The 12792-nt window shown below is 36.3% G+C and overlaps 1 long non-coding RNA gene across 2 annotated transcripts; it reads right to left on the minus strand.

The window, feature by feature from the left end:
• Positions 1 to 4148: 4148 nt before the first annotated feature.
• On the minus strand, positions 4149 to 6683 carry LOC136820355 (uncharacterized). Of its 2 annotated transcripts, none has more exons than XR_010848569.1 (3): positions 6613 to 6683; positions 4819 to 5056; positions 4149 to 4519 (listed from the first exon to the last, which is right to left on the minus strand). It is a non-coding gene; the product is annotated as an uncharacterized lncRNA (long non-coding RNA). The 2 variants fall into 2 exon arrangements; XR_010848570.1 differs by having other exon boundaries at positions 4150 to 4519; positions 6626 to 6683.
• Positions 6684 to 12792: the final 6109 nt, after the last annotated feature.

Raw genomic sequence — 12792 nt, forward strand, 5'->3', positions numbered from 1 at the left:
GATTGGATTCCAGTACACCGGCCATTTGCAAAGTCGAAGAAAACCATGTAAACAAATCAGAATTTAAAACACTGACCTGTAACTTTTACAAAACTTTTTAATACTTTCTCTTTATCATTTTTAGTAAAACTAAATTGCAACGTTTATATTAAAATAAATATTTCCAACTAGTGAATTTCTTTAGATGAATGGAAAACTCAATATTTTATTACTCAAACTGAAAATTTATAGTCAGTAAAATACCGTTTTAGCATGAGCTCTAGCGGGACCACATCGGCGGGGCCGGTGTGTTAGGTCAGGGACAACTTCCATTTTGCCGCGATTTTGACGATTGGGGGAATTTTTGGATTGTTTTGTTTGTATTTAGCCTATACAGACGTCACCCGCGCTTTTTCTACCCAATTAACGTCTATTCCACTTTGCAAATGAGGAGCGATGGCCAAGTGGTCAAAGGTGTCAGCGTCGACGTCTTTGGCGTCTAAAACCAGGGGTCCCAATCCCGGGGGGAGGGGGTACTAGGGTTGGTGAATGAGGGGTATGTGCGGACGGGACCTCCGAAAACCGACCCTTAGAGAGACCAAATTTTAGTGAAAAAGTGACCCTTAGAGAGACTTTTTCGAAAATTTTTTTCTGATTTTCAAAAATTTCCTACCCTTAGTGAGACTTTTTTGTAATTTTTTCTCTCAAAATCAAAATTGTTTTCTAAAAATCGTAATTTTTCCCACCCTTAGATTAGAGAGACTACTTTGAAATTTCCTGATTTTTGTAACCCTTAGAGAGACTTTGAAAGGTGAAAAACCCGAACCTTACCGTCCGCACATACCCAGCACCTATTTTTGCCTAAGTACCCCCCCCCCCCCCCCGGGGTCCCAATATTTCGTTCATTTCATAGATAGCCGAGCCGGCTGGCCGTGGACCCTGTGAAAACAATAGAAAGACTGCCTAAAAGTCCTAGATTACTGGGCTATCCACGTAAAATATATCTCTAATGGCCGGTCTCCACTTGCGCGACCGGCCTTAAAAGAAACGAGATGAAAAATCTCGGCTTTAGTGAGGTGCTCGCTAGGGTATGATGGCGTCCGGGCAAATTATTTTCTGTACATGGACGGGAGTATCATCGACGGTCGGGAGTATCTCATCCTGACGGTCGGGAGTATCATCTAGGGTCGAGAGTATCTCATCTTGACGGTCGGGAGTATCATCGACGGACGAGAGTATCTTAAACTTATCTTAAACCTTGAAATGTCGACCCGACCGGGTTCGAACCCACCAAATGAAAGAATTTCTGATCAGAAACCCAGCGCTATCCGTTGAGCCACACTCGCAAGCCAAAACATAAAATTTGGAAATACTTATAGATTGACAAAAAAGACGGGGGTAATGTTATTATAATAGGGTAAAATTACCCCTTTTTTAACCTGACTGAAATTCGAGCCGTTACTAGCAACCCTGCGGGGCCCAAGGTGCCGAGTAGGAGTATGCACCCGGCACAGTGACAAGCCGTTACTAGCAACCCTGACCTAAGCAATTCCAAATTCCAAACAACAAAACTAAACAACAAAGCTGAGATACTCCCGACTGTCAATGATACTCCGATCCATGTACGGAAAAAAAATTTGCGGCGCCCGGGGGGGGGGTTATTTAGACAAAATGGATGCCGGGAATTCGCGGTACTATTGGCGCCCCCGGGGGGGGGGGTATTTAGGCAAAATAGATGCCAGGATTAGCAGTGCGAAATTTGGTTAAATCAGTCTCAATGAAAAAAAAGGCCTTTTTAACACAACATTTTACTACTTTTCCTCCTTATTCTAGCCCCGCTAAGGATCCGAGGGTCAAAGCTGGGCGACAGATACCCGTAAGACACCCACAACCCTTGGACCCTTAACACATATGCATAATATTAATATAACGATCATCTCACCAAAAACCGGGATTTTTATTCCGTTTTTCTATGTTGAGTTATATTTTGCCTCTAGGTTTTTTTGAAAATAAAAAGCCATACAAAAGTATTTCGACGCAGAAATTCTACGCAGAAACTCTCAACCAATAAGGGGGTTCAAACTGGCTGACGGTGCTTCCGATCAAGGTTATTACGAACTATCGAAACAAGAGTTCTGAGACGCTATGCGGATTCGATACGATTTGCCCCTAGATAGAATCCCGACACATTGTTCGTGTGGAGCGAAATTCGATGTTACCCATACCCTTTCGTGTAAGAAGGATAGCTCCGTAACTTTACGTCACAACGAGGTTCGCGACATCCCAGCGAGGCTGCTGGACGAAGTTTGCATTAACGGACGAAAAGAATCTATTTTGCTTCCAATCGTCAATGAAGATCTCCCGAATCAAGCTAAAAAAAAGCAGGGAAGCAAGACTTGATATCAGTGCACTCAACTTTCGGACGAATGTTATGGTCAACGAGCATTCTTTGACGTAAGGGTTTTTAACCTCTTTTTGCTCAGCAACACGCCAATTCCAAAGAACTGCTTTAAGACGAATGAAAACAAGAAGAAACGTGTGTACGGAGAACGCGTTCGACAATCTAAAGATGGAGTTCAAAACAATCGCGGCTAACGGTGCAATGGGCGTGGAATGCTTTTGTTTCTATTATTAACGGTTATCAGGGTTGTTGGCCGACAAGCGAGAAGTCCCTTAGTCGTAATTATCTTACAAAGGTTACAAATATTATGCAGGTTAAAAATTTATACCAGGTTAAAAACAATATCAAAAGAACTTTCACGGTTTTCAAATCGTTTCGAAATGAACTGTGGGATTGAGAGTCGCACAAATTTGAGTCAAAATAATTATGACGTATGTAGCAGGAGGTACTATGAGAAAGTTTAGTCAACCTAGGGTATACCAACATCGTATCTTTAGAACCATTTAAACTACCTAAGTCAAAAGCTTCTGTACATGGAGATCTCCTTAGGAAAGAAGATTGAGAAGAAGATTGCTTTCTTTTACAGTATGTTATCAAAATCTCCCCTGTCTCTTAAAAAATTAAATGACGAAAACATAATTTTTTGATTTCACATGATCTTTGATAGCAATAATTGAGTAAAAATACCGTAATACCGACATAAAAAACGTCTTTTACCAATCTCGAGATGCTCTTGGAATACGGATAACCGTTTTTTCCCCTAATACCGAAGCACCGATCTAAAAAAGGCCAAAAGCAATGAACGGTACACCACCCCACCCCAAAGACTATATGGGGGCTATTTAGACGAAAATTTAGCTATAACTTTTATCCGAAAATAAAGCAAATATCAATGAGCTATTTCATTTCAATTCAATTAACTAAAAAGGTCTAAGATTTGCTAATATTCAGCTCGTAGTGATGATATCGTAAATTACCTTATTATAAAAATATTACTAGTCATTTTATTAACACAAATTGTGTTAAAAAAACCTCCTTAACTAAAACCTGCAGCCGTTTCCTTGAAAAAGCAGAAAAATTCGCATTCATTTCAGATCGTGCAAATTTCAAGGTTGTTGAATAATTGCCTAGTAGTATTAGTGATTATCCCAAAATAGGCTTTTAAGCACTAAAGTGAGAAAACTCATCATTTGTCTTGAAAAACAGTTTGATTCGGATAAAAGAAACAGAAAGTGGAACTTCATTTCTTCAAGTTTCAAAACTTTAAATGTCATTTCTGATCGAAACTTATTGGGACGCTTTTGATAGATACAATCTACTTTAAAAATCTCAACCATGGCTAAATTTGACCACGGCAATACACCATGTGTCTCAGACCAGATATGCTAAGAATTCGAATTGAGAAATTAATCCATGAAACTATTCCAATTGAAAACTGAATTGGGCTTTGAGACAAAAAATAGTAATCGTCTCAGACACAACAAATTAGGAAGGATTTTTTTGATTTCAATGAATTCTTGCTGAATTTAGAGACGGGAAGGTTTTTTTTAGTTCCCTTGAAAAGAATGAAATCCACTTTACACGGATAAACTTAAATTGCTACGGAAGCGTATGTAGCCGTGCTTTGCGATAATTACACAAGATTCAGTTTTACTACCAAGTAAAATTCAACTGGTAAATCGAATAAGTATTTGAACCAAGAAGCTTCGAGTTATGCACTTTTATTAAGGAAAAACGTGTCTTGAACGTGCACTTTTTATAAAGAGGTTTTCAAATGTAGTATTCTTTTAAAAAAGTAATCTCGAAAAGCTTAGAAAATAAGTGCCACCAGAGGCGGATCAAAGGGGGATTAAAAATCTATGACGAAGAGTTTATTTATTATCTAAGAAGTATGAAAATATGCACAAATTGCTGTGTCACTGACGTGTCCTGACATCAACCTTCAGTGACGAACATCTGCATCAACATCAACCATGGTTAACTGCGCTCTGCATTCTCTCTGCTATACAGAGCTAATCCGCACCATGTATTCCAAAAGACCACAGAAGAGATTGTACCATACGTTTTGCTTCGAAGTCTAATAAAACGAATAAAGTGCTTCCAGGATCTTTGAATTTCGCCGTCGTTTGAACAGATTTCCTGAAAAAAGCGAGAGAAAAAATTGTCTTTTTAAAATAATAATAATAGACGATCAAGCTGAGCAAACCTTTAAAACTTATAACAATGATATAGCTGGACGAAGTTTACAACGATGACTTAATAACAGAATCTACGTAAAAAGCATAAAGCAGAAGAACTGCCGTCTCAATTAACACTACAATATCTATACATTAACTTAGTAGCAGTACACTATTTTGGCAGTGAATTAACCAAACGTCCATCAGAATATCATTAATGGGTCCCAAGAACGGATAAATCCAGGGGGTATACAAACTTACATCGTATCGTAATCTGCAGCGATCTTCAAAGTTCTATATGACATTTTTACTATAGCGCAAACCGTGGCGAGGCAAGGGTCGTGCAGTCAATACCAAAGTGTTAAGGCTCGGTCCTGTATGCTGATGGTGATTTCGACGATGTTAATAGTAATCTCTGGCTAGACGTGATCAGAAAGAATGGTATAGATCCGTCACATCCAAACCCAATATTTGATTCGCTCATCACGGATGAATGAAACTGAAAAATAGGATTAAAGATCTATAAGAAAGGTATAAAATCAAAAAAAATTGCGTAAGAACCCCTATTTCGAAAAAGTTTCAGACTTTCAAAAGCCATACAGAGTATTAAGAACAATTTGAGGCCTTGCGAAATCCAAAATATATCTTGGAAACATGTACAAAAATAATTCCACAGTGGTGAAAATAAGACAATGTTGAGAACATTTTCAGGGTTGAAAATCTAAAAGTTAAGAACATCCGAAGGCCTCAAAAACTTTGGGTATTCTTATAAAAAAACATAGTAGATAATAATGAATTTGAAAATTCATTACACACATATGAAACGTTAACGCAACAAGTCAAACGCACAATAATCCTTACAAATCTCAAACAGTTTGACAAATAATGATGCTGGCTTGTTTACACCATATGTACAAACCTTAAACATTTCAAGAAAACCTAAACAAGAATTCCTAAAAATCATAACCAAAACTAAAAATTCTAAAAACACTGTGTCTCAGTGCCCCGGTAGAACTTTTTTCCCTCAGTGAGGATGAAAATTTCTATCAAAATGCCAATGGTGATAGAAAATAATCTATTGTTTCCAGCTCGAAAATTCCAGTGGGGATGGTTTTGGAGTGCAATTTTCTACATTTAGTTCAATGGGGATAAAATCATAGAGCCATTTCGCTTTGGGGTTAAAATTGTAGGATATTTTTTCCACCGGGGACGATTTTTTGGCCTATTTTTCCACCGGGTGGAGGTTCACCGTTTCTGTGACACAGGGGTGTCTAAAACCCGACCAGACATTCATATTTCCAAGATACTATCTTTTCAGTTAACTCTTGCTTATTTTGAAAATGTGAAATAAAAACAGAAATGCAATACAACTGTTCTGGATTTCACTGCTCAGCAATAAATTTTCTTTCAAAGAGTGTTGCAATAAAATTTGAAACAAAAGATAATTGTTTTCCAAGTAACAAAACTATTTTCATCGTTAATTACTTTAATCCCTATAATATGGGTTTCATTTGTGTGTAATGTTAATCAGGAACAATTAAGTTTGTATTTTCAAGGTCAACAAAAAAATATTAACTTCAAAACGCACGGAAACGTATCATTCTTAAAGTGCACATTCTCAAACGGGTCTCAAACCAACATTAACGGTACAAAAAATCTAGCTTCACAAAATACTCAATTGATGTAAGTGAGCACCAAAATAAATATCATTTCGCACCCTCTTGCCATTAAAAGCTAATTTCGTTTTTACTACCTAACAGAGAATTAATTGAATACTCTTTCGAAAATACTGCCGCAAAAAACACAATTTAAATTTCCTAAAGAAACGTCAAAAATAAGTGATTCACGAGACAATTTTTCTTAATATGAGAAAGACATGATTTCTCAAGTAAACAACAAGATTCAAGAGCGAAAATCAAAACACTGAAATTAAAGTTGAAGATTGCCTTGTTTTGAGAAAAAACGATCTCTTAAATAGAGGAAAATCTTAGCTTAAAACATTCGAATTGCCTTTTAAACTTGTCAAAACTGCAAAACCACTAGATCGAAACATACCAAAGATTCATACCATAACATTCAGACAGCACATTGTGATCCTCTACCACGTTTCTTTCCTTTCGTTCGTTCTAAAGTCAAATTTCCAAGACAAGGATCTCCCGAGCCGCTGTCCTTCACCCCAACGAGAAGCAAATAGTCCTGATGAATGCCACTGGGTAGGTTTTAAGGGGATCTCGCACTCTTGATTCTGATTGGTCGAAAATGCATCCAGTGAGCCGAGAAATGCCATAGAGATAGCGATCAAACTAATTTCAACGGATGCCATTTCACGGTACGAAGCCCGTTTCTATGGTTTTTCTCGTTACACTAGATGCATTTCAGAAAAAAGGGCGTAAGCTTACTTATATAAGCAGCGGTGCGAAGTAATCATATTTTCAACTGGTCGCGACGGAGTATGGTTCGACAGAAGCTTGTCACGGACATCAAATTGAGCTTGTATTTTTCAAAATTCACTGAAACTTTATGAGAATTTGTCTATTTCTCAGAAGGCCATGAAAGACTTCCCAAAGAAGAAGAAGACGCTGAATTTACCACTCAACTGGTCACTTTTAAAAGTGAGTTGTGTTTTTTTTGTATTCAAACCATTTGTAAGGTCACTTTTTTGTTTTGTCCATTAACAATCTTTTAAAATATGATGTAGAGGTGTCTTATTGAAATTTTTACACATTATGAGTAGAATTTAGCTTTATCAACCTAGCAGAGTCCGTTTTTGTATACTTTTTCGAACCTTAGTCGAGAGGGTGGCAAAACACTTTATTTCATCGTTACCACAATTTTGAGTACAAAATTGGTTTAGCAGACTTTGATACAATTTCTATAAATGATTTCAAATTATCGTAGTATCGTGAATACTTAAACTCTCACTAATTTGAATTTTCTCTTGTTTCTTCAGGTGCCAGGACCATTCTACCAACGAAATATCACGCTGTCTAGCTGTCAATCCCCTAAATTCTATGGTTTTGCAGTGTTTATCTTATTTCGGATATGATTTCGAGTCACTTAGACTCGCCTAAACATTTCCTTCCCGTCTAGCACCTTAATGGCATCGCACTTTGCGCATTAAGGCATTCTTTGGTTGAAAGCAGTATTAGACTGTGGGTTTAACCTTAGAATTACCCAGCTGGGATCAGTCTCTTGTCACTTCAGTCGAGGAAACATACTAGCAAAGCTAACGGCGTACGGTGGCAATACTTGTCTCGGGCCCTCCCTCTTACTGAACGTTCTCAGGGAGAGTTGATATTTTACCTTGAGACAATGACGGTTTGATATTGACGCGGCATTACCCGTTTAAGTTGGTTGAAACGTCAGAATCTCTTGATAACGTACCAACTTTCTCGCCCTTGGATTAAATGCTTTTTGCGTTCAGTAACTTAAGGTTTTTGAGAGACATATAGCTAGACAGCCGGCAGCAAAGAACGAAAGGACAGGACTGAAGATAACGGTAAGTCAAGTCAAATACTATAATATTTTTACATGCTGCGGACTTGAGACAAGAGAAAGTTAAAACGACTAAAAATTCTTTTGACAGTGCATCACTAACAACTGATCATGATGAAAAAGGTATTTCATTAGATAAAAAACACCAAAAAAATGATAAGAGTGTCTTGCTTAGTGCATTTTTGCTTTCTAAATTACAAGTTCTTCAAATTGTATAAAAACAAAACGTATTTTCAGGTAAAGAAGCATTAAGAGAGACATTAAGACTTAAGATTTTTATAGATTTCGTTACAAACATCTCTTGCAGTTACACGTTTTATTTATAAGAACATCCAAAATATTTGAAGTCTTTGGATGTTCTTAACTTTTCGAATTTTAAGCCTAAAAATATTCTTAACATGTTCTTACTTTCGCCAGTTTTTTTGTCCATTTTCCTATGAAATTCTTAACTTGTTCTTAACATTTTATCTAAGCCATCTAAGCCTTGTGTTCCTTTATAGTTTGTTCTTATAAAAAAAATCGTGTATTCTTAAAATGCTCCTTTAATCTTTCTCATTGTCAAATTTCCAGTCGCATTGACCGAGAAAATATACTCTGCTTTACTCTGCTTAAATAATCTTTAAGAAACAAATGTTTGGTCGCTCGTCTCGCTTATTTAGACAAATAAATCATTTACTTACTTACTAAAAAATGGTCGGTTGAAAATTTTGTTTAAATCTATACTTTATCTTAAGTGCAGAGTGGAGATAATTTTCTCGACAATGTGCTTTGTTTGAGTTTAAATTTCTAGTTTGGAATTTTCAAAGCATTTGAAGCAATCGAAATTTGGGTTGTCACCGGTTGGGAGGACGAACAAAGTTGTTCTAAGGTTTGGGTTTTTGGGTTTTCCTCGGGTGGCTGGATGAACAAAGTTGTTCTAAGTTTGGGGTTGTTTTGACGCGACCAGATTGTCAAATTCTTGAAAATTTGAAATCTGTTTAGGTATGCTGTAATCGAATATTTTGTAAATCAATAGATTGAAATCAATCGATTAACCCTTTTCTTGATGGACAAAATTAATACATTATGAATATTTTCCGGCAAAAATATTTAAAATCTATCTTCGATAAATCAAATAAAAAAAAACAATTCAGTGCATTCTGAAAAATGAATTTTATTATCATTTTAAAATTTAAAGAAGATTTATTCGCAAAAATCAGAAAGTTGTTTGAAAACGAACCAAAGCTATTGATTGACTTCAGATTGATTTATTTACAAAAGCGATTAAGGAATCTCTTTAAATTTGGGAGAAAAGGTTTATTATCGAATGCAACTTGTTGTCGATAATTTACCTCCAAATTTCAAGTATAACAAACAATGATTTATAAAGCTCACCACTTTAAAATTGTTAGTTCGATTACTGCCTACAAGCAAGACAAGTCATTTCGAATTTTTGTAAAATCTTCCCGGTAATTTTAGCGGTACTTGATTCAGTATTTTTATCATTTTTGAGCGCATGGTCTGGGCGATCCATTGAGTGGTAACTACGTTTTCCAGTGGGCCCATAATGCGTTTTTCTGAGTGGCTGCTGACTCCCAATTATAGATGGTTCTGGTTGGACTCTCGCTTTAGTTGTCTCGATCCCCTTTCAGCAGGCTTTCCCTTTTAGCGGTTTTTCCCTTTCTAGCGGGTGTTCCTCATTTCAGCCGGTGTTCCTTATTTCATCGGGTGTTCCTCTTTTCAGCGGGTGTTCCTCTTTTCAGCGGGTGTTCCTCTTTTTAGCGGGTGTTCCTCTTTAAGAGCATAAACAAGAGCATTAAACGTGATTTGTATTAAGTTAGTTTTCAAATGACTTGTCTTGGTATAAACCGCAACGCGCATTGGCAAACGCAAAACGATCTGTTTCACAACTAGTCCACGATGATGGTTAAATATGAACCTTTTTATCAACCCTTAGCGGTATGGTAAACTTTTAAGGGGCTGGTAATGAGTTGACAGAGAGATTTCTTCTCGGCTCACTTTATTTTTAGGCTACATATCCAAATCAGACCAAGCAATTTAACGCCAAAACTTTTTTACCCAGTCTCTACACTGTTTTAGATACTGTCATCGAGAACATTTTTCATTATATTCTCGTCACCAGTCTTCTCAAAAGATGCTAAGAGTTAAAAGGTGTATTATTTCATTTCCGAATTCGACGAGGGGGTTCAAGGGCTTCCCTCCGTGCAAAAGTAAACAAAGGGCTTTCCATAAAAAGATTTAAATGCCAATTACTCATTGATTAAAGTGAATATTTCAAACAATTCCATTCTGTTTTTCGATTCGATCACATGACGTTTTCATTTGTTGATAGAAATTCAAAAATAGTACCCCGACAATGATGTATGTTAAAGTATATCCAGATATAATTGGCACTGGAAAAAAGAATGCGTGTAACTTTTGATAGTCAAATATAATTGCAAAAGTTTTTCTTTCTTGTTATGGAGGATCAAAAGCACTATATTTAAATGTATTTTTGGTTGAAAAATTCGCGATTTTTAGCGGTTAAATTTGCGATTACAAAAATTAAGCGTTTTTCTACTTCTGTTACAAGCTTCATTTTTACACCAGTGGTAGTTCAACTTTTAGTCATAGCCAAACTGCGCTTATTGTTTTAGGAATTATCAAAGTTCTTTAATTATTTAGAAATAACAAAGGCAATATATAAGTTCAATATGTTTATCATCTCAATAAAAACAATGAAATTGTGATTTCAACTTTGTCTCGAAATATTCAACTACCAATTATATCTGGATACACTTAAGTTGAGTAATTGTGTTTGTACTCGAGGTGTAGTCTGCACTTTGGTGGCTGTTTTTGTCGGTGTTTTTAAGAATAAACAATAATGACTTTTAGGGAATATTTGACCTAATTTTCAGAAATGGTGTATGTTTTCATAAGGTTTACTTTGATATTAGTTAAGGGTAATTAAAAATGTGTAGAACGGTGAAAAACAATGCAGCTATTATATCTTGATTTTTTCTGAAATGTTTCGGACTCGGTCTCGGTCCGTTCTAAAGGGAATTTCTATAGAAAAAAAAGTGATTTTATACAAAATTATTTGACGTCAATTTTGACAAATACGTCATTTTAGGCGATTTCGGCTTGAGAATGGGTTGGTGTAAATGGGGCCATCTGATAAGGTGAATTTGGTCTAAAATAAACGTGTAAATCATTTAGGCGCTCGGTTTGAGAAGATTGAGTTCTTGGTTCAATCCATGAGGTGTGAGGGTTCTCAGTTCTTTGATCCAGAAGGTCTCTTTCTGTAGTATTATTCTTTTCATTTTTTCTACACCTGTTTTGTTGATCTGATCGATGATGGTGAACATTGCGTCTCTGCTGAAATCGTGGTTGGTTTGGTGGATAAATTATTACACGCTGGTATTGTCTCTTGTCATGGTCTGTATGCATTACTTCTATGGTTATTGAGTCTTTGATTGAATTGGGTCTCACTTTTTCCAATATATTGGATGTGACATTTGTTGCATTCCAGGAGGTAGATGATACGAGTGCTTTTGATTGCAGTTAACGTTGTGGAAGATCTGGTATGTCCTTTTGGTGTGTTGGCTGGTGAAGGTTGAGGTTGACATTATTTGTTTACAGCAAAGGTTTCCTTCCTTGTTGAGCAAGGCTGGCACTTTCCTTTCAGTTTTTGTTGTTTTCTTGAGACTTTGTTATTGGATATTGATGTTTGTCAAAGTAGATCTTTCAAGTTTTTGTCGCGCCTATACGCAATGACTGGTGTTTGTTGGAAGGTATCTTGAAACCGTTCGTTGATGTTGGGGATATCCCAGTGCTTTTCGAGTAAGGGACGGATAGGTGGTAAGTTTTTCAGATAGGTAGTGATGAAGGCGATTTGTTGTTCATTCTTGGTGTTGTTATATTTTAGGGGATCTTCCCGGTTCTTATTCTTTACTTTGTACTCTGTATAAACAGTTCGCTGTTTATGGAGGTTTTTGGCTTTGTATCCTCTTCTGGGATGAATGCATCTTTCATTTTGAGGAGGAATTGGTTGTATTCTTCGGGGTTAGAGCAAATCTTTTTTTTCTTAGTGCTTGACCGTATGGGATGTTGTGTTTTAGGTTGTTTTGGTGGTATGAGGTATTATGGAGGTATGATGACCGATCTGTTGGTTGTTGGTCTAGTCGATTGTTCTTTATGATTATCGTTGTGTCCAGGAAGTTGATCACTTTATGAGATTATTTCGTCGTGAATTTAATTGATGGGTGAACTGTGTTGATGATTGCGAAATATTCTTTTAGATCACATTCTGTGCCTTTCCATATAATATGATGATGATAGGGGAAAGGGTAGATTCTTTTCAACGCTAGACTTTTATAACTTTTATTTTTTAAGAAAAGTTCTAATTTAAAGACTTTCCATTTTTTCTTATAAAAAAGTTATAATAACCTTTTAATTTTTATAAGAAAAACTTTGACTTATGTGTAAGAATCTTTTTGCTCTCCTATAACTTATTTCTGTTACTTGTTACGGAGATAGAAAAATGGAAAAATAGAACATGAAGGCTGGAAATTTGTTTCATACTTAGATCTAGCTTTTGTGTCTATTTTTTTGGTATTGAGTAGCATCATTGCAGTATCTCTTTGAAAGTTTAAAGAATTATAATAGTCTGGTTTTTCTAAAGGCAGATTATTTGTAACATTTTAGCTATATTTTATGATGTTGTGAGTTATGCGTGGATAGATTTCTCGTTCTTTGAAC

This window comes from Clytia hemisphaerica, unplaced genomic scaffold (genome assembly GCF_902728285.1).
Source record: "Clytia hemisphaerica strain Z4C2 unplaced genomic scaffold, Clytia hemisphaerica genome assembly, whole genome shotgun sequence".
Taxonomy (NCBI): Eukaryota; Metazoa; Cnidaria; class Hydrozoa; order Leptothecata; family Clytiidae; genus Clytia; species Clytia hemisphaerica.